The following is a 26,470-nucleotide window of genomic DNA, read 5'->3' on the forward strand; positions in this document are numbered from 1 at the left end:
GGTACGCGGGCCTCTCACTGTTGTGGCCTCTCCCGTTGCGGAGCAGAGGCTCCGGACGCGCAGGCTCAGCGGCCATGGCTCACGGGCCCAGCCGCTCCGCGGCATGTGGGATCTTCCCAGACCGGGGCACGAACCCGTGTCTCCTGCATCGGCAGGCGGACTCTCAACCACTGCGCCACCAGGGAAGCCCCTGGAACGTAACTTCTTTAGTGTCATAATGAACTGCCGTAGGATAAATCAGTGTAGCGTTTGAGTCTTTTTGCTCCCTAGCACAAGCCCCATCACACCAACCAGGTGGGTGTCCTCACTGTTCTGGGATTCGGCATGCTCATTCCTAGTTCCAAAGATGCTCTTCCCTGTCTTCTCTGCTCATCCAAACTGTGTCTTCTATCAGGTTCAGCGAGGCCTCACGTCATTTGAGGAGGCTCCCCTCTATTCTCATCAGCTCATAACTGGGCCCATCTCTAAACTCCTCTAGCACTTACTGTCTGAATCATTCTTCTTAGAACTTCATTCTCCTCTCCTCTCTTTACTGAACTGTGAGCTTCTGGAGAACAAGGTCCATGTCCTACTTTGGAGGATTCTCATTTCCTACACTTGTTAGGCATTAAATAGGCAACTTATAAATGGTTGTTCAAGCAGCCCCCCAAATCATCCAATCCTTAGTGGTACTCCAAGGCTTGATGAAGAATGAGAAAGCATGATGGAAAGCACATGAATTTCGAGTCAGACAGAATTTTTTAATCTTCCTTGGTTCTGTTTTTTTCTTTTTCTCCCCTGTAAACAGGAATAAGAAGACCTAACTTGCCAGGTTGTCCAGATTAGAAATACTGTGAAATGCCAAGTACAGTGCCTTCCATATAGTAGGCTCTCAATAAATGGAAGCTGTTATTGGTTATGTACCAAGACCTGGAAAATAATGATTCTATTTTGTATTCGTTTGCCAAACAGATGAAAGAGTTTTGAGATTTCTCTTATCGAGGGAAAATAAAAATTATTGAGTAATATTGTTTGAACTCATGATCAGAGAAGTCTGTAGGGAAAATGGAAAAGGTTGCAGCATGTTACAGGCTGTGTGAATATTTTCTTTACTTATCAGCATCAGGCTCAGAACTGGGGTTTTCTGCAGTGAATATAGCAGGAGTCACATCTTCACAATGAAAGGTTTTAAAGCATATTCCTCTGCAAATCAGTCACTCTGTTCTCAGGATTTGTCAGTCTTCTCTGCTACTCTTGCCTGATGTCCGATTAAGAAGGTAAACAATTCTGAAACACACCAAAGGGAGATTTTAAAGGAATTTGAGATGCAGTGATTTACCTTTAGTCAAGTGACTAGTTTTAATTACTTAAAATATGTGCATATATCCACTGTGTGATAATGGTCTTGATCCATAATCTCCTGTCTTTTCCTCAGTGGAACGGATGACAAAATCTTTGCATTGAATGTAAACCAAAGTTGCTAGTCCTAATGACCTGGTAACCTGAACACAAATGGTCCTTTTATTTTCAGCCACTCCAGTGATTTTCAGCAAATGAAGAGTCTGAAATGTTCTGGCTGTCTGGAGAAACTCTAGCTGAAAGTCAGGTGAGTACCCTAAAAGAAGAGAGTCCTGTTCAGGAGAGTCTTACAACCTGGTGAACAATTTATAAAACACTGAAGAGGAGGCCCGCATGGCTCAAGGACAGAAATCTATAGAAACCGACTTGATGCCTATTCTTGAGGGAGTCATATGTCCTTGGCCCCTTGTGGTGTCTCCATTTATAAAAATGAGGGTGACAATTTTTACAAGATATTATCATGAGGTCTACTTAGATGTATAATGTAGTGACTGAGGACTCTGGCTTTGGAGTCAGAAAGACCTGGACTTGAATCCTGGTTGTACTACCTATCAACGGCCACTTTGAGCAGAGAACCCCTTTATGTCTTACTTTCCTCATTTGTAAAATTGGGGTAATTATTGTTCCTATCTCATAGGGTCATTATGAAGATTAAATAAGGTGCGTAGAACATCACAGTAACTCAATAATTATTAGCCATTCTTTGTAGAGTACTCTAAGCTTCTTATGGAAAAAAAAAAGCCATATAATTCAAAATCCAAACTCTTCAATTGGCAGATAGGTTTGGGAGGGCATTTTTAATTTTAAGTAGATTTAAATAGGCTTCCACTTTAAGTAAGTCCTGTATGCCAAATTATCTCATATTTTCTGTGTGAAATTCATACAATTTCTGATTTCTTTTATATACCTGTAGAAATTTTTTATATGCCTGATTATTTTTCATAGGCCTGTAGAATTACAACCATCAAGATTAGGAGTGCATCACTTTCATCTGTGTAACACTGCTCCCTCGTGATAATTTTCCTGTGAAGTACTGGAACTGGATGAAGTAAAAGGGAGAATTATTAAATTATCAAGTCCTGAACTAGTCAAACTTCACTATTTTTTGAGACTCTCACCCACATTCACGTCTTCAATAATGTAAATTGCAAATTAATAATCTTAGCTTCTTAGGTATATGTTTGTGGATGAGACCTAGAAAGAAGTTTGATAAGTAACTGAAAAATAATAATTGGAAGATAGGGTTTTCCTTGGTTTTGACTGTTACATACAGGGGTTAAGGCAGTTCAGAGGATCTAGCCAGATAGGACACCCTGGTGCACAGATGACTGAGGGACTAATAGATGGAGAAGCACAGCTCAGAGGAAGTTGGAAATCGAAAAGCAGGAGTGGGATAGGGTGGGGCAAAGAGAGACTGCTGGCCAAGATAGGAAGTGGCAGGATGTGCATATTGGGTGCTGGTTTGCAAAAGATCAGGCCATGCAGGTGTATGCTGCCACCTCCATTCCTGACATCAATGTACAGAAGTAATTCCGGTCTGCTTATCTGCCCTCTGCACCTTCTCTTCTGTGGCTGACATCACCCAATCCTGCTTCCCTCCTCTGCTCACAGCTTACCCAGTTGGAAAGTTGGAGCATTGGGGTTGTTTACTGTTAGAATCAGAGAATAATGAATATGTGAGCTGAAAGACAGATGTGTCCCTATTTCTAAGAATACACCCTGATTATCATATTCTCCACAACCTCTGAGTGTTGCTTTTGATAAGGAGATCATTTCATGAAATGCATAACAATAAGCATTCTTTTTAAACAGCTTTATTGAAGTATAATTGATATATCATCTATTTTAAATGTACAATGTAATGACTTTTTAATAAATTCATAGAGTTGTGTAATCATCACCACAATCCAGTTTGAGAACATTTCCAACATCCCCAAAAGATCTCTTATGCTTGTTTTCAATTAGTCCTTATTTCTACCCCTAACACTAGGTGACCACCAAATCTGTCCCTATATATTTGCCTTTTCTAGGCATGTACACAAAAGCATCCAGTATGTCCTTTGCACCTGGCTTCTTTCACTTAGTGTAATGTTTTTGAGTGTTATCCTTGTTTGTAGCAAGCTTCAGTAGTTTGTTCCTTTTTAGTGCTGAATAGTATTCCATTGTCCATGCATAATTGATAGACATTTGAATTGTTTCCAGTCTTTTGCTATTATAAATAATGCTGCTATGAACATTCATATATATGTCTTCGTGTAAATATATGTTTTCATTTCTCTTGGGTTAATTCCTAAGAGCAAAATTACTGGTGAGGTTTAACTTCTTAAGAAACTGCCAAATGATTCTTCAAAGTGAAAAATATATTTTACATTCCCACCAGCAATGTAAGAGGGTTCCAGTTTCTCCACATCCTTGTCAACACTTACTATTTTCTGTCTTTTTATTATACCCATTCAGTAGGATCATAAGCATCCTAAAATAACCAGAGGTCATTTACCAACTTGAAACAGGCCCTTTGATGTCTGTACAAACATAAAAGGAATGCTTATTTGCTATTTCTTGTTTTGGCCAAACAAGTAGAATAAGTTCAAACGTATACACACACACCTAGCACTTTATGTGGGCAGGCGTGGAGGCTCAGAACTGACTGTCTTCTCCCCCGGGCCAGTGGGCCAGCTGCTTCTCCTATACAACTCCTCCTCTGCTCCAGCAAATTGAAGCAGGTCCCTTTAGGATAACCCTCTCATAGCCCATGGTGTTATCTCAAAGAAAACAAGCAAACAAACAAATTCAGGGAAGTAATTTATTCGTTATTTTCTTCCCCAAATGGTGAGATTGGGTGATAAATAATGAAAGCAGAGGAGAAGAAAAGAAAGCAGAGAAACCAACATTTGTCAACTGCCCAAACACTGGAAATGAGATAAGCATTTTCATATTTTTCACATCATGAAATTTTCATAATCTTTGATATAATTTTATGATCACTGAGCTTCCCTGGTGGCGCAGTAGTTGAGCGTCTGCCTGCCGATGCAGGGGACACGGGTTCATGCCCCGGTCCGGGAAGATCCCACATGCCGCGGAGCGGCTGGGCCCGTGAGCCATGGCCGCTGAGCCTGCGCGTCCGGAGCCTGTGCTCCGCAACGGGAGAGGCCACAACAGTGAGAGGCCCGCATACTACAGAAAAAAAAAAAAAAAAGTGAAAGCTCAGAGAGGTTAGGTAGATTGTGTAAGGTCACACAGCAAGTAAAGCTGGGATTCAAGCCCAGGTCAAGTAGTTCCGAGCCAATTTTATTTCAGTATGCTGACTGAGAAGAAATAAATAAGGGAGGAAAATTCTAAGAAACAGGGAGAAAAAAGGTCATATAAATGTTAACTAGTGAGAAAATATAACAGAGAGATTTACAATGGTCTAAATTATACAGCCAACAATTAGCTTGTGGTGCAGGGCTTCTATTATTTCCACACTTTGGTGCCTATGCATATACAAAGTTCAAACCCTGGGGACTAGGAACCAAACTTGAAGCTTCAGGAAGGATGGGGAGGAGTGGTATTCCTGTTTATCTGATTTTCTCCCAGCTGAAAAAAGATTGTTCATTCTGAGCACTTGCCCAGATAGTGCAGAGAAAAACCACAGAGACATTTTTACCACCCAGAGTGAGAAACTGAGAAGTTCCAGAATTAACCTGGTACATTTTTTGAGTAATAGTTCTGCTTCCCGCGGGTAAGCGGAACCTTTGCTGATGTCATCACCACCCACCATCACCTGGCATCCCTGAGAGGTGGTGGTCATAGCAGTAGAGAAATAGGGTGGAGCATTTAGAAGAGGTTACTTGGAGGAGCTGTCTCAAAGAAACACATTTACAGATTCCACAACGGAGGCCTCCTTAATCTCTGTCTTTAGGAATATTTGATTTACGTGTCTCTTACTCCATTTTTTTCCATAAATGTTCATATGGTCATCATGAAAGAAAAAGTGGTAACTCATCTTTAGGATGCCTAGTTTCAGGGGAAATAGCACTGCCTCCCTTTAGTTCTTCTAGTCCTTAGAGCATCAAGTTAGGGGTTGTTCATGCTTAGGTTGGGAATGTGGTAAGAGGAACAGGGGATGAGAGATGAGAATATGAGTAATATTCTGTGAAATTACGTTTTCTCTAACAACCAACACAAACTCTAGTATTTGGGGACTATTTGGATTTTTGCCAACTAAGTCTTCAAATTTTAGGGCTTTAAATTAAATCCTGACTCTGGCAGCAAACTTGTTACTCAGTTCATATTACGTACTTAATAGCTCTTATTTTTGAATGGGAATAAAAATACCAGTTTACACCACAGGATCTCAGAGTGAGGGGAATAACTAGCAAACGTGATTACATGGTGCTTTGCCAGAACAAATGTTTATTGGTGTACCTAATAAAAGCGGTAATAATAGTACAATAGATCAATGCACTTCCCAAACTACGTTCTAAAACATGTTAATAGGTGATCTGTGGTGGGGAAAAAAAACCCCAACTCCATAATTAAATACATTTGGGAAACACAGAGTGAAATTTGTGTAACACCAAAAAGACTTTAATATATTAAATGTGCATTATAAGCTTTCAAGAGGGGGATGCTATAGGGGGATTTTCTGAGCTGCTTGAAAAGAAAAACTTTTAATCACAGAAACATTTCGTGAAACATTTTGAGGGAAGATGACACAGAAAATTTGCAATTGCTTTAGGAGTATATTTTCTTGTCCTACCCAAAGTTCACATATCCAGGCAACTCTCCATTTCACCCATCTTCTGTCTAATATCTCCAACCAGGACCCAGATTGGTAAACCCATAGAGCATAGAAAGATGTTGAAAGAGGAATGATATCTATGACCCTTTCTAAATCTGAATTATCTTCTAAAAGCCTAGAGAGCCAACCTGATTGAGACACTGATTAATGGTGGTTTCACATGAAAGGGGAATTCTTCATTAAAAAACGAGAACTAACAAACAAACACTAACTTGTGTAATAACTACATGCAGTGCATGGAACTTGTTTGGACCTGGATTCTAACAAACCAACTATAAGAAGATATTTTGGGGATAAGTGGAAAGTTTGGAGGCTAAGGAATTATTATTAGCTGTGTAACCAGATAATTGTATCTGGTTATCTAAGGACATACACTCAAGTGTTTAGTGTGAAATATCATGATGTTTAGGATTTGCTCTAAAATAATTCAGGGAATTCCCTGGCAGTCCAGTGGCTAGGACTCCGTGCGTTCATTGCCGAGGGGCTCGGTTTCAATCCCTGGTCAGGGGACAAAGATCCTGCAAGCCATGTGGGGCAGCCAAAAAACAAACAAACAAACAAACAAAATTTCAGAAAATAGAGGAAGCAAATATGGCAAAATATTAATAACTGTTCAATCTAAATAATGGGATATATGGGGATTTTTTTACCATAGTTTTCTGTCAGTTTGAATTTTTTGATGACGAACAGTGTTTTTTTTAATGAAGATTTATCAGTCCCAGATCTACTAAATCAAACTCTCTGAAGATTGGACCTGAAAGTCTGCTGTTATTTCCCTCCTCCTCTCTCTCACTCTCTTTCTTTTTTCGTCATATGTAGTATCAGGGTTTTTTAGGAAAGCTGAGTTGCTAGCTTCCTCCGGACTGTTATAGCCTTTGCATGTTGCCCCATCCTTCACAGCCCAGTACTTGGCAGTGATGTAGGTGTGTAAGGTACTTTTAATATAGGAGAAAGCCTATCACCCAAATATGTAGGGTGAGGCTACAGATGCTAACTAAAAACTCAACCACCTCATTAAACAAGTTTAACATAACTTGTTTTTACTGATTAGTTTTGGTGTTTACTGTTTGTAATATGAACACAGTTGCACGTCTTTGAATTAAAATAAAAAAGTGAATAATTATTTGCCGTAATTAGAAGGTAACCATAAAGTTATAATAAAAAAGTAATGTATTTTACAAATAAAACATTTTAAAGCAAACAGTATAAATAATAACCCTAATCAATTTCTAACACATTTACCTAAAAATAATTTCCTTAGAGAGAACAGCCACTGTGAGTGATCAGCATAATAAAGTTATGTATTATACTTCACGTGCTAAATGACTGTCAACCTTCAGAGGTGACATTTTGATGTATCTTTTAAAAGAACACAGTGATGAACACAGAAATTCAGTACCTGCAGAATCCATACTATTAATCCATATCAGCTGTACTTCCAAAAAACCATTTGTTGTACTTTCTAAATGTTATGGCAGAAGGTTTACATAACAGGCCTAAGCGTCATGCTGTGGTGCATATGGTCTGCAGAAAGTAGTCACCAGCATAATTAGCCATGTTCTAAGCCATCACATCCATTGAATATGGGTTTGTGAGCTGTTTTCATTTTTCTAAAATATTACATTGAAATGGACTCATAACTGTTCTTTTTAAATGGTTGTCTGTTACGATCTAAAATCATGTGGCATACCACAAGGCGTACTCTTAATACACCTTGGGAAACATCAACCTAATTTAAGAGCAGCAAGATTATATCAGATCCTTTGCTAATAGGAAAGAAAGGGGAAAATGATTCCTAAAGGGGAAGAAGTTACGTCGTAATTATATTTGTATGACCTGTAGCTAGCACAGTGCCTAAAACATAATAGGCATGCAATACATGTCTGAGTAAATGAATGAATGCTCATAATGTCTCTGAATTATCTCTAGCCCCTACTCTCAAAACCAATTATTTGTCAAGGTAACGCGGCACGTGGGATCCCCCCGGACCGGGGCACGAACCCGTGTCCCCTGCATCAGCAGGCGGACTCCCAACCACTGTGCCACCAGGGAAGCCCAAGGTAAAGGCTTTTAATCAGAGCTCTTAGCCCATGAAAATTAAATTGCTGAGCCTGGCCCCTTTGTAGGGAATGTAAAACTCATGAAATTCAAGTACTCTTGGGAAATCCAAACACATTTTCATTTACCAATGTATATAATCGAGGCAAAAATAAATTTAGATAAATTTATTTAAATAATGGATATTAGCTTTTGACATTTCCTAAAACACTGGAAAAGGAAATGGAAAATTCTATCTCACGGATTTGTAGGCAGCTTAGTGTAACTGAAAGAATGCAGACAAAAAGCCCAGGCTCAAATCCTGGCTCTGCTACTAGTTAGCAATGTATCACCTGGTAAAGTCACATAATCTCTCTGAGCTTCAGTATTCTCATTTATAAAATGAAAAGGTGAGAGTAAACTATCTATAAGTTTCCTTCCAGCTCTAAAATTCTATTTTCCGATTCTTCTCCCAGAGACTCCTGAGCAGTGCTTGGTATGAAGCTTCAGGTCTTTTCCAGGACTGAGTAGGCAGAGTCTGGCATGGTCCACTGTATGGACCCAGAGCCATTCTGAATTACTTGACCCCAGGTACTGGCAAACAAAATCATTGGCATATAAGTAAAGGCTCTCGGTTTTTCAATTTTCAAACAAATATATTCAGAAAACACTTTAAAATGCTCTCATTTCCTTTAATATTTTAAGAAATTTTATCACAAGGCAGTACATTTAGCTGTTAAGGACTGCTCTCGGCAATCAGATTGTTTAGGACTGAATCCTAACTTTAGAACTTAGACAAGGATAGATGTGCTAATCTTACTGTGGTAGTCATTTCGCAATATATATGTGTATCAAATCATCACACTGTACACCTTAAACTTACACAATGTTATATGTCAATTATATCTCAAAGCTGGGGAGAAAAGATCTTAAGACAAGGGACTTCTCCATGACTCAATTACCTCATCTTTTATAAGTGATCACAAAAAGAAAAAAAATGCTATCTACTTCACAGGTTTGTGGGAGGCATAAGAATTAAATGAAAAACAATACTTGCAAAGCACTTAGGAGAATGCCTGACATGTAGTAATCACTCAATAAAGCAGCTACAATTGGTCTTTTCCAAATATCCTTTATCTAGGAAACAACTGTTTTTTCCTACTAAAGAACACAATAAAAGAGTTCATTTGGTGTGTACCTACCCCTTTGCTCTGAGCTATTTACATTTACATCTGCAGAATAAGTGAGGAAGGCAGGCAGGGATCATAGCCTGTCTGCTCTTGGTCACTCCTACCCTAGAGTTCTGTTCCACTCTACAGCCAACTAAATCGCTTTAGTCAAGTCATCAAATTTGCCTAAAGTTAACCATCTGTCTAGCTGTGTGCTATTGGCCCATTCTGGGCAGCTCTACAGAAGTTGCCATGTGAAATGCTGACTTGTGTTGAAAATGATGGTTCAGGAAGTCCCTGTCCTGTTTTTGCAAGGCCCATGAGATAATGCTTGCGGTTTAAATGCTGCAAAATGCTGTTCAAATGTCAATTATTATACGTAAGGTCCAATTTGAAGATAAAATCTAAAGGGAAAAGGCCAGAATGTGGGATGTGACCTCTGGAAAGTCTCTCATTATTACAGGGGACTGTGCTCATGTCCCATGGGTCCTGGAGTGGTTGTTTCTCTGTCCTGATTTGGCACAATGAGAGGGGTGACCTGGGGGGGAGAGGAGAGACCCTGTTCCCCAAGAGCGCTGGGAATGAAAAGATGGAGGCACCATAGGGAAGAAAAGGCCATATTCATTTTGAACTACTTCCTCACATTCATAAACATTTTAAGTAAACAGTAATTGTATTTTACATTTAAAGAAATAAATGTTTGTTTTTCTTTAAAATTACTGACAGGAAATTTATATGAATATGTCTCCTATTTAAGGGAAAGAATAAACATTTGAATTCACAACCATTAAATCAAAATCCTCTGAAAACTGGTTTTACTCTACAACTGATGTGCCCCCATTTCGTATGTTAATGAATGATGTTAAATGTATGTGTCATTCCTTTATTTTAGAAACATATTTTTGCAATTTTTTTTGGAAGCATAATACATAAGAGTGATACCACTGGCTGGAAATAGTTGCTGGGGGAAAAAACTGACATCAAGCAAATGGCATGTAATCAGCCAGAACAGTACAATTAGCAATAACATTTTGCCCAACTGCACACACTTGCAGTGCCCTGTATCTAAAAACAAGCTTCAAGGGAATGGAGAACAGGGAAAACATTTTTTCCTTGTTAATTAGCATAAGTCACAAAGCTAGAGGGATTTTAGTTTGAAGTAGGAATTACAAATAATGGGGGCAATCTCAAAAACTGAGGCTAAAGATTAAATTCACAAGACAAGTTGATATCTTTATATCTTCGGGAAGGTAATCCATAAATCCATCTAAAACCATTAAAAAAAATAATTCCAATTTAACTCATCTCTCCCCAGATCTCTCAAAAGGTTTTAATGCCTGGCTTTTCCTGAAACTCAAGGACTTTTAGTTCTCCAAGTTGGCGAAGAGTAATGGGGAAATCTCTGATTTAAGAAATGGAACGTTTGCCAAATTCTTTCCAAGGGTTTGGAGTGAGATAGGATAGCATGGTGTGGGAACAGTAATTCGGTCCCTACCACCCCATTCAGACTGGGAGCCTCCAGCTGTGGGTGGTTCTGCATTGTTCGCATTCCTCCTAGAGACTGTCAGGGCAGGGCTGACGGTCACTCAGGGAGCCACAGCTGACAGAGGAGGCTCCTGTCGCGTGCTACATTTTACAGCTCGGCTCTAGCAATGATAAACAAAACCATAGGAACGAAAGGCAAAGGTGATTCCAGGGACTGCCATCAGTTCCCTACATGGACCCTGAACTGTCCAACTCTCTCCTTTATGTTGTGTGTGTGGCTCAGGTGAAGTAACTGGAAACCCGAAGGGGAAAAGCTAGGCTGCAGATAGAATGCAGAGGCAGTGGCAACTTACCTGAGAGCTTTGTCATTCTTCCTTCAGTTTATCAATTTAAAACCCAGGCAAACTTAAGCTGTTAGGGTGGAAGGGGTGCCATCAGGCACTGCCCTATTGACACCTTCTTGTCAAATGATATATAATTCTTTATAAATTCATTTAATTCTTTATAATTATTTAAAAATAGATCTGTCCACTGGCAACAGGGCTGAGAATTTTGTCCCCAGCCCTTCCTGTCTCAAATCTGGGTTTGCACACCTTTGAGTGGGCACAGATCTTGGGTATTTCTCAAAGTTTTCTGATACCATAGCTTGCTGTCTGAAAAATCAAACACTTTGCTAAAAAGTGGACACTCTAGTGTCAGGTTTTAAAAATTGTATTGAATGCAAATGCAAAATGTGACTTTTCCTTTTGCTTTAAAAAAATTATTTACAAACTCTAATACTAAGGGGCATTTTGTATGTGGGCATGTTGTCTGTGCCCTGGTTTCCTTATTTGTGAAGTAGGAATTGTGATGGTACCTATCTCAGGGGGTGACTGCTATGATTAAATGAGATAATAAATTTAAAACCCTTGCCACAGTACCTGCAACACAGTAAATAATAAACCATCAACTGTCATTTTATTTTATTCCTGGAAACCACTCTTTTGAAGTCACTCGTCATTCATAGAACAAAATAGTACCTATCCATGCAGGCTTGCACTTATTATCCATGAGGTGTCGGTCACCTTCCAAAGCCCTGGGTGGGTCAGTGCAGTGGGCATGAAATATATAGATGTTTATCAGGCAGCATTAAAAGAGCAAAGCTATGAAATGGGAAGAAATAAAAACTGGGATGCTTATATAGTCTGATCAGTCTATATTCTCAGAAGTGCTCTGCAGCATATTTACAGAAATGTTAGTTAAGACTGTGATTCATTTACATGCTATTAGATTCATGTGGAAGTTTCTGGGGACTTAATGTTATTGTGATGTTTCTGGAGATGCGTTATTCATGTTATTCACATTATTCACTAAGACTGGTGGTCTCTATTGCTTTATCTTTAGTTGAATGGGTTTGTAAAAATTAATAAACAGAAACCTCAGTTGAACTAGAGTTGGGTTAAAATGCCCTACAACTATAGCAGAGCCCAAAAGGAAGAAGAAAGACTTCCTCTTCTTGCCTGGCAAGATCTCAGCCAATGACAGACTCAGCCAATGAAAAGCCACTATACTTTGAACTCTCAATTCCTCCAATGGACTCTGTTTACTATAACCCTCCCAACTTCCTCTTCCCCTTTATGAAAGAGAGCTCCTCTCCCTGTTGTGTGGGACTTGCAAGTGACTCACCATGGGTGCAGACCCCGAATTGCAATTCTTTGCTGGTCCTGAGTAAGCCCATTTTTGCTGGAGAAATAATTGGCAGTCTATTTGTTTAAGGTCAGCAGCTTCCTATTGGCCAAATTAATGATCACAGTTTTAGTTACTCCATTCACATCACAGAAAATTAAAAATAGGCAACTCTTTATGAATTTGAATTGGATGCCCTGACATCAATGTCCTTATTGTGATAAAAAGATTACTAACACATCTTAACACATTACCTCCCCACCAACACACATTTTTATTCATTGGATAAAATGAATTGGTGGAGTAACAGTACCTAAAGTATTTTGGGGCTTTCAAATGAAACATTTCAAAAGTATCTTTAATCTGGCCTCTTCATTTAAATCTTACTTTAGCATTGGTATTAACAGAGCAACTGGTCACAAATGAGTGTCAGAATCATCTGGAGAGTCTGTTGCTTTTTTTTGAGATTCCCAGCTCTGTTACTAGTTCTTAAATGGTTCTGATACACTTATGGGTTTGGAAACCACTATCTAAAATAAATCAGCTAATAAGTCTAAGTGGAAATTGGGCAATATTTGTAAAAGGTACTTACTGATGTCTTTTTAAAGCTATTTTTCTTGGGTTTTGCTTTCATGAGAATTTGAATATATTTGAATACATACATATATATTCTTTATTTTAAAATGCTAGTGATATGAAGAATAATGGAAGGAAATATAGAGATAAGGAAGTGGCTGTAGTCAATATGAATGTGATCAATATGATTTATGCAAATAATTTTGATAGCACTAATAATCCTTTCAAAGTTCATTTCTATGTAGTATTTGTCAATAGCTATTTGTTCAAAACAATTTTTAATATTTAATCTATTAAGTACATTTCTATCACACTATTCTAAAATAAAATTTAGCAAATTATTTAAGTAATTACAATTATTATTCATTGTGAGAACTAATAACTAGTCAGGTCTGGTTAAATTATAAAGTTTATACTTTATTAATATAACTTTTCCTTAAGACTAATTTTAGTTCAGTAAGTTGATTCTTCACTGAAGTGAAAAGCTTTAGTGTTTCCAACTTTTTTCTTCTCTGACATCACTATCATTTAATATGAATTGAGATAAATCTTGCCATACCTCGGCTGACAAAGAGGATGTGTTCTACCATCTTAGAAATTTTATAGCCAGAGATAGAAATTATGCTAATGCAAACAATGCTTTCGTCAGATAAAAAGATTATCCTATTTTCTTTCCCTCTCAAAAATCACTGTATACTTATAAAGGTGATACAGGAAGACATAAAATGTGTATCAAGTCTTGGGGCTGAGAAAGAGATCCAGGTAAAGTTAGAAGAGTAGATGGAGAAACCGAGCCTAAATACCTCACTCTGTTGGTCCCAAATGATCCCTCACCTCCACTCTTCAACAGACCTTCAGTAGGCTCAGCCAGCATCCCTAGATGGGAACCTCCCCTCATCCCAACTCACAGGGCACCTAAATGTTCCAGTCAGGTTCACCCTTTAGATCAGCGGTTCTCAACTAGGGGCAATAATTCTTTATCATGAGGTACCCTACACTGTAGGATGTTTAGCAGCATCCCTAGCCTCTACCCGCTAAATACCAGTAGTATCACCCATCTCACCACGCATCCCCCACTGCACTGTGACAACTAAACATGTCTCCAGACACTGCCAAATATTTCTGGAGGGGCAAAAGTCACATACTGATTGAGAACCACCAGATTAGAAGTGGCAAAATAGGGGTTTAAAAAGTGCCTTATCTCAAAAATATGTATCTCCCCCCTTAAAAATGCTGAAATTCCTGTAGTAAGGCCTTGTATCTTTCTTTCCACAATTGCAGAATACAAGGCTTAAACTTGTACCTATTCTTGTATAGGTACCAGTCTGAGGTTAACTTTGTGGGAATACTTTCAGCTAAAGTACAACTAGTCAGTCAATAATGACAAAAGGTTGGACTTCCCTGGCAGTCCAGTAGTTAAGACTCTGCATTTTCCACCGCAGGGGGCACAGGTTCCATCCCTGGTCAGGGAACTAAGATCCCACGTGCCATGCCGTGCGGCCACAGAAATACATACATACATACATAACGTACATACATACATACAAAAGGTTGGTTTTCAGAACCTTCCCAGGTCTGCTCAGATCACCTCAAGTGGACCACTTTTCAGAAAGAGGACTAAGAACAAACTTCCAAACCTTGATGACTTTACCTGGAATTGTTCATCTACCTGTCTAACACATACCTGCTGCCTTGTCAGGATTGGTGCTAGATGTAGTGTGAAATATACAGTGACTTCAACATTCTGTAGGTGGAAAGAAGGGTCTAGGAGAGGGTCAGATATTGGATATTTAAGAGGGAGAGTGGATAATTGAAATTTAACTACAGGATGGGAGATTAGGTCTCGTTTACCTCTGTGTCCCCAACACCTGGTACCCAATAGGTACTTAATAAGAATTTGCTAAGTGAATAAATGAATGATGGAGAAGGCCCTCAAGCAGCTGGGGGGACTTGAGATACAGAGCTTTGGTAGGAAGAAATTGACTGAGAAGAGTCAGGAGAGAATGGCCTAAGAGGAAGATACTTGGAAGCTTGGAAGTGGAGAGGACTAAAGCCCTAGTGAGAAGATGCCTGATCAACTCTGCACCAGAAGCAAGGCAGTTTAGGGAGAAAGCATGAGCTTGGAGTCAGATTTCCTGAGTTCAGATCCTGGCACAACCACTTGTTTTCTTTAAGATCTTGGGCATCTGTAAACCAGGGATAATGACAGTTCCTCCGTCAGAAGACTGTCATGAGGATTCAATGAGGTAATACTTATAAACCTCTTAGACCAGTGACCAGCCAAGGGTCAAGCTAGATCGACCGTTGAGAGTGGCAGGGTTTCAGAGAAGGATGAGGGACTTGAGAGCCATAAAAATCTGAATGATCACTGTTGTGAAAGGAAAAGGAAGCCAACCAGGAATGAGTACAAAGTTGACCAAACGTCTGTGAGCACTCCACTGAGGCAACTGTTGTCTTGGTGATGTGACTAACTGACTCATTTATTCGATTTTCCTTAATCTTCCTCAGTGACTTTAAAGCAAAATGCAAGAACATTGATGATTGAGTTGACCTGAATTTGGGGATTGTTAAGAAAGCTGCATTAGAAGGTCAAAGAGATATGGGACATTGAGACTAAGGGGAGGATATATTCAAAATGGTAAGCCCAGGCATTAATCTCAAAGGTTAAGAAGGGAAGCCCAAAACAGCTTAATAAACTGAAGGAACTGGGGGGTGGGTGCGGGTTGGTGACTGAAAGTCTCAAGGTCAAACAACAGCTCTGGTGGAAGAGGTGGAAGGGCAGGATGTGGTGGACAGAGCAGTTTCCAGTGTTCAGAGGTGGAGCAGCTCCAGATGACACAAGGTCCAGTTAAACTTCACATGAAGGTGGGGGAATCCAGCAAGGAATGGAAGCAAGGCCACTTCGTTTCTTCTTGATCAACTCAAACCACTGTGTTCCCAGGGGTATCTCATCAAAATGTTTTGTTGGCAAGGAATTCAATAATTAACTGCTCTAGTAAAATCCCTCTAACATTCTTCTTGCTATCTCAAAATGTTGTAGGGTGAGTAGTTAAAGTCAGTCACACAGAAATAAAGTACACATCAAGGAATATCGGTAGAGATAGAACATTGATAATTATACCATATGTTTATACTTTAAATATAAACATTAGGTAAACTGGCTGATGTATGATGTCCCATTCAAATCAACTGAAAGTCTTCTTAAGGGGTTGATTCTTTCTCATCATTACCTGGGATATCTGTCCAGGAACCATCTCAGCAAATGTTAATCCTCTCCCATTCTCATCTCAGTGCCTTCTCTCTTTTCTCCACCTCACTCTCAAAGCAGCCGTGTGCGGTTGTGCGCGCACACACACACACACGTACATAAATACATACCCTCCCTACACATAGTTTATGGGATTCAGTCATTTAATAAATATGTACCAGACACTGTTCTAGATGCTGGGGCCACAGCAGTCAGAGAGGTTAGATCTGTGCTTACATGAAGCTTATATTCTAAACGGAGAGACAGTTGACAAACAAGTGAACATATGCATAAATAATTTCAGATTGTGAAAATGCTACCAAAAAACTAAGTGATGTGATAATAAAATATTTTATATTCATTTGTATATTAAGTATATTTGTATATTAAGTCTGTATTATCATGTAGTAGGTATATATCCCCATTATTTTTTAAGAAATTGGGGTGAAAGTGACAAAAATTATTATCCAATATAGAACTATAGGCAGAAGAGAAAGTCATTAATTTGCTGATTCTGTTTTTCTGCTCAAGAAATCCCATAGAATATTTGGCTTAATGATATATGAATCACAAATACTTTATTTAAAGTTTTTAACAGAAAGCAAGTTTAAGAAAGCCTATTCCCCCCACACCCCAACCCCAAATGGTCCTACCTTCAAAGCAAGATCTAGTTAAGAGTGCTACCAACCAACACTTTATTCTCCCGGCCTGTCAAAACTAAACTTCAGGGTCTGAGGTCCTTTGAGAACAATCTCAAATCTGTGATTCCTAATTCCAACTCCATAGTCTAATTACCAGTGTCCCTTCTTCAAAGAACTAGAGCATAAGAATTCTGTTTAGGCTAACAGATGATATATTAGGCTACCCTTGAAAAAGAAAAATGGAACCACTGCTTTGCCTGCAGAAGAATTTTTTAAGATTTTTTTGGCATTAGGTTCCACAGGCAAGCCAAACAACAGTGAATGTAGGTTTTGTTTCTAAACTAGGATCAGGTGAAAGGGAAACATCGCTCTAATGTGGGTGTTCACAAATACTTTTTCCCTTTTATCCTACCAGTTAATAATAACCAGCACGCCAGGACCTTGTGTTATAACCAAAATCCCAACCATTGCAGATGGGTAGGGCTGTCTCTTGGAGGCCCCACCAACAGAGTCCTTTAGCCTCAGTGACTCTCCTGTGAAATTCCAGAGCAAGCACATCTTATTTGCACTTTTACCCATCATTCTTTTTTAAGCAACTAAAATCAAGTTTAAGAGCATGTTTGTTATGCCTGCAATCTACTCAAGATAACCAAATTAAAACAGACTGAACAGATTTTAAACCTTCTTCATAAATGGACTTTCCCTCAAGAAAGCCAGAATCAGCCAGGCTCTAAGTCTGTATTCGTTTGGGAAGATGGACGTTCATACCTCCCCCGTTCTAGTTCAGTGTGTTTCATGTGTCTCAGGCACAAATCGATAAGATGGTATTTAAATATGGAAGAGAATTTCAGTGACATCTGTACTGTTATCATTTGCGTTTCAAAGTGACGCCACCTAGAATACTATCCCAGATAAAGATCATCAGAGTGTGCCCGAGGCATAACTCAAGAGTAACCAGTCTGTCACCAGAGTCCTACTTCCTTTCCTTTCTCATCTGTCTCCTCCAATGGGGAGTGGAGGGCGTTGCCTTCCATCTCTGGGGGGTAGGAATGTTTTCTTTCAGCTTTTCGGAGAGTAATCAAGGAATCAGAACTGAAAAACTGCTCTGGGACCTTAAAGGCCCATTGTATAAACACACAAGCGGCATACATCAGGAGGTTTTATACTGTAGGCAGTCTACCCCTTGTCTTGTCCCTTCTACTAGACATTTTTTGGTATGAGGGCCCTTCTACCTGTCCTCAGTCTTCTCTAGAATGTGAAGCCTACGCATAAGGCAGCAGTGCTCTTTTCACACTTAATTCCAAGATCTCAGTGCAATTCTCTGTGCTGGGCTCTCCTACCTTGTGTAGCTAATACCTCCGCTGTACCACTTAGAACGGCCTCTCCTCAAGAGTAAAGGGCCTGGCCTGCCCGCCCCCGGTCTTCTGGAAACTTTTGTCTGGAGTATTCAAGAATTCAAGCCCTCAGGGAATTGGAATGTGGTGTTTGTGGTGAAACTAAAACCATAACGGAATAGAAAGAAAGAAGCTCTTCAAATGTATCTCCTGTAAACTTTTATATACTGTATTAAAACCAGACTTTGTCCCAGGATAATCAAGTTAACCTATTTAAAAATAGTGTCTCTAAAATTTGATGTCCAAGAGAACAGAATTTAATGAATGCAGATTTTTCAAGTTTGTATCTCTAAATTGGGTAAAGGTAAATATTTCTGAGTCAGAAGTACATAATATTAATCCCAATGCTGTGCTGTCTCTGCAAGATACAATTGACCCTTGAACAACCGAGGGGTGCGGGGTGGGATTTAGGGGCACCAACCCTCTGTGCAGTCAAAGATCCAACTATAATTTATAGTTGGCCCTCCACGTATACACATATGCCCTCAGTTCCCTCCATGTGTGTGGTTTCTCTGTATCTGCAGTTCCATATCTGCAGATTCAACCAATAGCGGATCCTGTAGTACTGTAGTATTAACTATTGAAAAAAATCCACATATAAGTGGATCTGTGCAGTTCGAACTTGTGTTGTTCAGAGGTCCAATGTAATTCTTTCTATTCCTGGTACATAATAATGAGACAGCTGGATTAAATGACTGTTAATCAATTCTCCTGCCTTTCCTTGAGAATTAAAATATCTTTTGGTGTTTTTATTTTATAGAACACAATTTATATACTAGCTGAGAATAATAAAAAGGGCACTTTGAGATTTAGTCAGTGAAAACCAGGACTACATCACTGCACTATTGGTTTCTACAAGTGATTCTTTTTTTCTTTCAAAGCGATATACGTTAGCTAAAGGGACATTTAAGACCTTAGAGTAGGACTTACTTAAATTTATTTTGCTTTAAAATGCATTTTGTTTTGCTTTTTCAATGAACTTCAGTAATTACCAAAAAGAAAAAGGAAACTAATTTCTTTATTATGACCTTCAGCCAGAATGATGAACAGTATTTAATTTAGGGAAAGTATTCTTTAAAAGCTAATATGTCAAATTACTGGCTTCTCCCTTTGACTAGAATTTATATTTCAGCATTAAAACATATGGTAAGTCCAAAATTCCCTTGAATTATGTATAAAAGATGAAAAATAACTAAGCTTTTTTCTTCTAACATACTGAACTCATCTTAATTCTTAATGTACTATTCTGGTGTTTGGAAAATATCAATACTTATAAAGGAATGTAAATTATAGCAGTTCACATCTCTTAGTTTTCTATATAACTGTGTTTCTTCCATAAAAGTGTGTAACTATCACCCACCAAAGCTTAAGCCTCTTCAATTCCAAAACGAGGCTATGGCCATTGTCCTTTAAAACCATGTCTCCGTGCACCTGCTCATTCTGTGCTCTCTTCCTAAGATAACCTAACCCATGGTTCCCACATGTGTCTCCACTTAGAATAATCTGGGGATTTTGAAAACACTCCCAAGCCCAGGTCACATCCCAGGCCAATTAAATCACATGCCTGGTACACAGGCATCAGGAGTTCTTTTTAAAGTCCCCAGGTGGTTGCAATATGCTGCCAAGTTTGAGAACCTCCGCCTCAACCAACTTGTTCCCAAACTGTCCTTCATCCTTCCCATCTCAGTTGACAGGGTGTCTGAAGCCCTCCCTGAAGGTTCTAGGCCTTCCCATTACTCTTCCTGCATATCTCGACCATAGCAAGCAGTAGAAAGTATATTGTAACTGTTTACCTGCTCACCTGTTCCCTCAAACTACTCCAAGAGTCTATTTTTAGGTCTCAGTCCCAGAGTCTCACCCTGTGCTTGGTGTAAGGGCATACTCAATAAATAAATTCATGGAACAAATAACTTCTTCCTAATAAAACTAAAGCAAAAACATACAGTTATGTTAATATTTATATGCTATGGAGAAAGTATTAGTTTAAGATGTGTTTTAGGATAATGTTTCACTTGATGGGCAATGTCTCATATTTAGGAAAACATCTCATCATACCAATGAAAATAAATCTATATCTCAACATCAAAAAGAATCATAAAATATAACTTTGATTACCTACAAAACTTCATTCTTTATTGTAATAAGCACAGAAAAACGTTTCCTGTGATAAGAAACATCTAAAACAACCCATCCTTTCTCAGTTCCATTTCCATCTTGAGTGGATTATGCGTTGTTTTCCAAAGCAATCCTTTCCGAATCTTATGATGTTTCAGGGGTTTATAAAACTGATTTTTAAGAGTTTTAAAGTACTTAGTTGGGACTTCCCTGGCGATCCAGTGGTTAAGACTCCGTGCTTCCAACGCAGTGGGCAGGGGTTCAATCCCTAGTCCGGGAACTAAGATCCCACATGCCACGTGGCGTGGCCAAAATAAATAAATAAATAAATAAATAAATAAAGTACTTAGTTTACAAAGTGTATCATGTTAAGAGTCTATGTTTATCATGGTATTCATACTGTTAACATGATCATTATGATTTAAAAAAATTCATACAGTAAGTTTTGCTATAATCAAATTCTAGACAATAAACCCAATCTTAAACGCATGTTTTAAAAAAAGGTTTCTTTTTAAATATTTTTGCCTTATATATCCTGAGAGGTTTATTGATTTCTTTCTTTTTTCACTGTAATTGTAGCTTCTTTTTATTAGTAGGAGTGATAATATGATTTTTTATTGTGGTAAAAGATATATAACATAAAATTTACCATTTTTCCAGGTTTGTTGAGATATAATTGACATATAACGTTTTATTTGTTTCAGGTATACAGCATGAAGGTTTGATATACGTATAGATGGTGAAATGATTACCGCAATATAAGTTAACATCTGTCACCTCATATAGTTACAAATTCTGTGTGTGCATGTGTGTTAACTTTCAAGACCTACCCTCTAAGCAACTTTCAAATATACAATACGTTGTTTTAAACTTTAGTCACCATGCTGTATGTTACATCCCCAGTACTTATTTACTTTATAGCTGAAAGTCTGTACCTTTTGAACACCTTCACCCATTTTGACCACTCCCACTTACCCCTTCCTCTGGCAACTGACCAATCTGTCCTCTGTATCTATGAGTTTGGGATTTTTTTAGAGTCCACATATAAGTGATATCATATTTAAAATATTTTGCTCCTTGGGTTACCTATTCATTTCATATTGCAGCAATGTTTTACAATCTAACAATGTTATTCTTTATCTGCTAGATTTTTATGCATGAAGCCTGAAAAAAATCAGATTTAGGAACTGTTTTCCAAGACTGTATTATATTCCTCACTTGTCTCACATCAAATTAATTTAAGACCTTAACAACTACTGTTCAATATGCACTCATTCTGAATGCATATTAAAGATAAAAATGAGAGAAAAAGTATAATCTTCCACTTTTTCAATGCCAACATTGTAATAAATTACTAAACAAAAATTTAAATTTAGTCTGTTAATTAAATACAGCTAATTTAAAAGGCAGTCATTGGAACATGGTTCTTATCCTCCTTCCCGTAACGGGAGTCATGACTTTAAATCATGAGTGCAATAGGCTTAGAGACTGTTCTGCTTTATCTAAGCTCCGAATGTATTTTCAATTGTGGAAAGACAAAAAGATTACCGTTCCTAATATTCAGTTCTAATGTCATGGTTCCCAAAATGTAAAAGCTGTGAATAAGACAACTATTCCAAGGAAGCTTCAGCTGTGAACACAAAACGGAATTTCTTTTGCCATGCAAACAAGGCACACAGGCATACTTTCAACCAATAACAGCTAGCTTTATACACTTATGTTTGGATCAAAAGAGCAGGGCAATTATAAAGCTGGCTTCTGTAAGCATCAGTCTGATCTGGGGTGGTGTCCTTTCTTAGGTCCTCTGCTTCCCTGTCTCCTTGTCACATCCAGACCCACCCCATTGCTCCTTTGGTGAGGGGCCCTGTGGGGCGTTACTGCCGCCCCTGTCCAGGGCTCACCGGATCAGCAGGCAACAGAACACCTAGGAGGGTAGAAGCCCGGGGGGCTGGGGGTGGGAGGGTTGGAGCTCTGTGGGTCTCGGGCCTGGGGGCCAGGTGGAGGCTGGTTCTCTCTTCGTCTCCAGTCCCCAGAAGCTGGTGCAGTTGGCGCAGGCTGACTGGAGAGGCGTAACTCACCCCTTCCCTAGACCCAACAACTAAAAGTGGCAAAGAAATCTCCATCCCCTGTCCTGAGTCTTAGTGCCATAAAAAATATCTTCCACTGGCCCTTCGCATCACGCGCCGACCCTCGGCTACCATCGAGAGCGGGCAAATATAATTTGAGAGGTCACTGGCACTAAAACCACAGCGGATAGAGAGGGCTTGTCTACCTGAAGACCTGGAGAGGCAGAGTTAGCGGGGGAGGCTTGGATTCCTCGGCGGTGCCCCCTCCATCCAGCATAAAACCCGCGAAAGAGGGGCGTCCTGAGTAGTGGGTGGGCAGGTGGGTGCGAGACAGGAGGACGGGACGGAACAAGGAATCACGAAGCCTCCTCCGCTGGGACCGCCTCCTCTCTCAGTGGCCTCCCCACAGGCGCTCCGAATTAATAAGACGAAGATCAGGCCAAATTGCCGCCCCCGGCCAGCCCAACTGGGCTCCGGAGGGAACGATCCCCGGGAGCGGGGATCCGCGCGTCGGAAGGGGCCATTAGGCCAGAAGGGGGGTAGCTGACACTGTCCCCTCGCGCCTCCGTCTCTGTCTCGCGGGGAAAGGCCTAGATCGCCGCGGTCCTAACACAGCATCCGTCCGCGGCTCGCCTCCCTCCCCAACCCCGGAGGCGTGGCGCCCTCGGCTTTCTCCCGCCCCCGACTCGCGGCACCCCTCCGCAGGACGCTTGGTTGGGCCCGGGGCGGGGCCTGCAGGCGCTCCACGTGCGGCTGCAAGCTCAGCTCCCGCGGCTCTGCCACCGCCCCCGCCACCTCTGGGTCGACGGGGGGTGGAGCCTCAGGGGGCGGGGCGGGAGGCGTGGGCGAGGGGCGGGGCGGGAGGCGTGGGCGAGGGGCGGGGCGGACGCGGAGCGCTCGTCCGGCTGCCCAGGCCAAGGGGCTGAGAGCAGTGGGGCAGGCGTGGCGGCCGCAGGAAGGCAGTGAGAGCTCACGGGAGTCCGACGCCTGGTGCTGCGAGCTTTCTCTGAGGTAAGACCAGGAACCCGGCTCCCTAGGACGCCCCCCCAGCTCGGCCACCGCGCCCCGGCCGCTCACTGTGCCCCTTGCCGGCCGGGTGGCGGTGGCTGGACGGGACTTCGGGAGGGCTTCTGGAAGTCGCGAGCCCCAGCCCAGGCGGTGTCCCCTTCTCTGCGTCTTTCTTCGCCTTCTCGTCGCTGCCTCGGCTCTGGGCGTCGGGCACCGGGCTGGAAGGTCGATTTTCCGCGAGTCGGAGCTCGCCCACGCCGGGAAGGGAGGACCGGGCCCCGGGGCAGCCGAGCCGGGCGGCGGGGGAGGCGCGGAGCTCCGGGGCCGCGTCTGCGGAGAGGGCGGGAGGCCAGCCGGGGCTGCGGGCTGCGCCCCCGGGCTCGGTGCCCGCGCTCGGCTTCCCTGTGGTCGCCGGCGCCCTGGGCTGGGGGCGCCTGCTCTTCGCGCCCCGTCGCTGTGACCCGGCGGCGGGGCCAGCCCCTGAGCCCCAAATTCCTGGGTGCCGCCTGTTGTGCGCGCGCCGGCCCGGGCAGCCCGACCGCCGGAGGGGACCTGAGACGCGAGGTCTGCCCCATCGTCCCCTAGTCGGGGGAGCCGGAGACTGAGCTCGGGCTCGGCGACGCCGGAAGGGGGCCTTGGTGGGATGCGAGTGGGGGGCGCGGCCTGCAGAATTTGGGTTCCTGGAGGAGCTGGCGGAGCGCATGCCCGGCCCGGGGCAGAGGAGACCCCCAGCTGCTGATCGGGCAGGGCCAGGACCTGTCAGGGTTGGACAGCTGGGAGCCACCGGGTGAGGTCCACAGGGATTATAGCAGCACCTCCAGTCCCGGGACAGCATAACCTAATGGTGAGGGCGTTTTCTTGAAGGCAGGAAAAAATGGAAAGCTGTCAAAATAAGCCCATTTTAAAGTTGAAATGAAAGTTGGAGGATTTTCAGGCCGTGCAGTTGTGTAGCTAGTGTCCAAAGAAATATTAGCTCCTTGACACCCATTCCGTTTGGATTTCTTAGCAAAAATCTGTTTTGCCAGTATTTCCCTCAGGAGTTGTGCATTGCCCGCAGCGGGGAAGGAAAACTTAAGCAAGGGTTCTCGGGTTGCTTTTAACTTGCCTGTGCTCTCCAGCCTTTTTGAGGGTGCAGAAAAAGTATCTCTTGCTGGATTTCTCATGTAGGATTCCGTTTCTTCTTCTCTGGGACCCGACGATGTTTGTTTATTGGTTTTATAAGCATCTATTTAAATTTAGTCCTTGAACGAAATACTCCCCGTTGCCACAGGGTGTAGTTTAGGGATTAGAGAATACTGTTGGATAAAACTGCTAGTGGCTTCATTTTGCAAGAATGTAAGTCATTTCCTTTCTGTGATTTCAGGGAGTTGATATTTCACAGCATCACAACTTTGTGGGGAAAATTTTCCGTAATACATCTGTCATTAAAAAGGCTTTTGACTTTTGGATTTCTCTTCTTAGAGCAGAGCCTAAATTTAGGCTCAGCAGTGTTAAAGTATCAGAAGTTTTTCAGAATCTACAGCATTCTGAAACTATTGTAGAAGGTAATTTTAACAAGCACCAAGACCTGCAAACTGCCTGCAGGATAGAGAGTGGGGGAGGGGAGAAGACCAGAAGAGAGGCAGGAAAACAGATGCCTGTGCTGTTGTCCTTTGTCGTATAAAACTTCTAGCACTTAATCATTTTTCCTTGGGTGTGGTTTTGAGAAATAAAAGTATTATGTTAAAAATGAAAATACTCCACAGTATGAGACAGCTGACATTTGAATGCTCTTTCAGTATGTTTGTAAACATATTGGATTTACATTTCATATTAAAATGGACTTCTGGGATTATTAGATGAGAAGGGTCCCCCAGGGGATATCTAGTATCAAGTTATCTGCAGGATATCTTCTCCAGAAAGCAGACTGCCTGTAATATGAACTAATTCTCCCCCCCACCCCTTTGAATTGCTTATAAGAGTGCCTGAGATCTGACACTGATGGACCACAGTAATCAGCAGTTCTTGCAGGGCCCCAAACATTTTAAGGGACAGGAAATCTTTCTCTGTTTCTACCCCCTCCTTTTTTGGTGGGGCAACAGGGGTAAGCTACCAGCTTCAAACACATAATTTGAACTTGTAGATTTAAGATGCTCCTGGCTCTACAGGAAAACTGAATGGGCCAGGATGAAGACCGCTGCTTTTGAAAGTGAAATGTCAATGTGCTAGGTAATAATTTTTAGCTACAAGTTCTTTAGAAACTCATTCAGCTGGTCTAGTTGAATTGGGGGTGGGGGCGGGTTGTAGAGCTTTTCTGATTTCTGAACTTTGTTTCCACTTTTAACTACACTTACAAAGCTTTTGGCTTTCAGAACTTATGACATAATAGACCATGTAGCCTTTTGCTGCAGATGCTTGAAATGAAAGTTTCAAACAATTGTTTTTGACTGAGCTGTCAAGTTCAGAGTTTAGTGTAAATGAGTCCTGTCTCACAACTAACTTTTTTGATAAAGGAATTCTTTGTAGTTTTCAACTTGAATGTTGCAGATTTTGATTTCTGAGTCTGTGGGGTTTTTTTTTAAAAAAACTAAAACCTGCAAACAATTATTTTAATACATGAAAGCCGGTACCAAGAAAAGATTAATTCAGTCCAGATGTAGAAATGTATGTGAATTTTAGATTTGGATGATCTCAACCAGTTTTCCCTTTTGTTGATGAGGCTGCCTGGATCCCAGATGGCATTCACAAATTATCCCTTAGGTGGTTTTCTGAGTTCAGAACTAAATTTCACCAGCCTTCTCTAAAGTCATTTTAATATTTTTTCAAGTCTTCTGAAGGATAGAAAGTTTTCTGCATTTATAGAGAGATGGATTTTTCATACTACTCATTAATACTAACCTTTTAAATGCCCTGGTTTGGTAGATGAAGCCTATGGGGAAACTGGAGGTATTCAGTATTGTGTATTCT

General features: G+C 41.0%; 1 protein-coding gene and 1 long non-coding RNA gene across 2 annotated transcripts in view; both read left to right on the forward strand.

Annotated features, from left to right (window-relative positions):
- LOC129392545 (uncharacterized) overlaps positions 1-21,806 on the forward strand; it is a 184,348-nt gene extending 162,542 nt beyond the window's left edge. Inside the window, exons 3-4 of the long non-coding RNA XR_008618662.1 lie at positions 1,511-1,585; positions 21,155-21,806. This is a non-coding gene — a long non-coding RNA (uncharacterized lncRNA). The remainder of the gene's footprint in view (positions 1-1,510; positions 1,586-21,154) is intronic.
- Positions 21,807-23,368: 1,562 nt separating this feature from the next.
- FRMD6 (FERM domain containing 6) overlaps positions 23,369-26,470 on the forward strand; it is an 87,391-nt gene continuing 84,289 nt past the window's right edge. The window contains exon 1 of the mRNA XM_024116041.3: positions 23,369-23,527. The gene's annotated coding sequence lies outside the window, so the exon portion shown is untranslated. The remainder of the gene's footprint in view (positions 23,528-26,470) is intronic.

Source organism: Physeter macrocephalus, chromosome 11 (assembly GCF_002837175.3).
Source record: "Physeter macrocephalus isolate SW-GA chromosome 11, ASM283717v5, whole genome shotgun sequence".
Lineage (NCBI taxonomy): Eukaryota > Metazoa > Chordata > Mammalia > Artiodactyla > Physeteridae > Physeter > Physeter macrocephalus.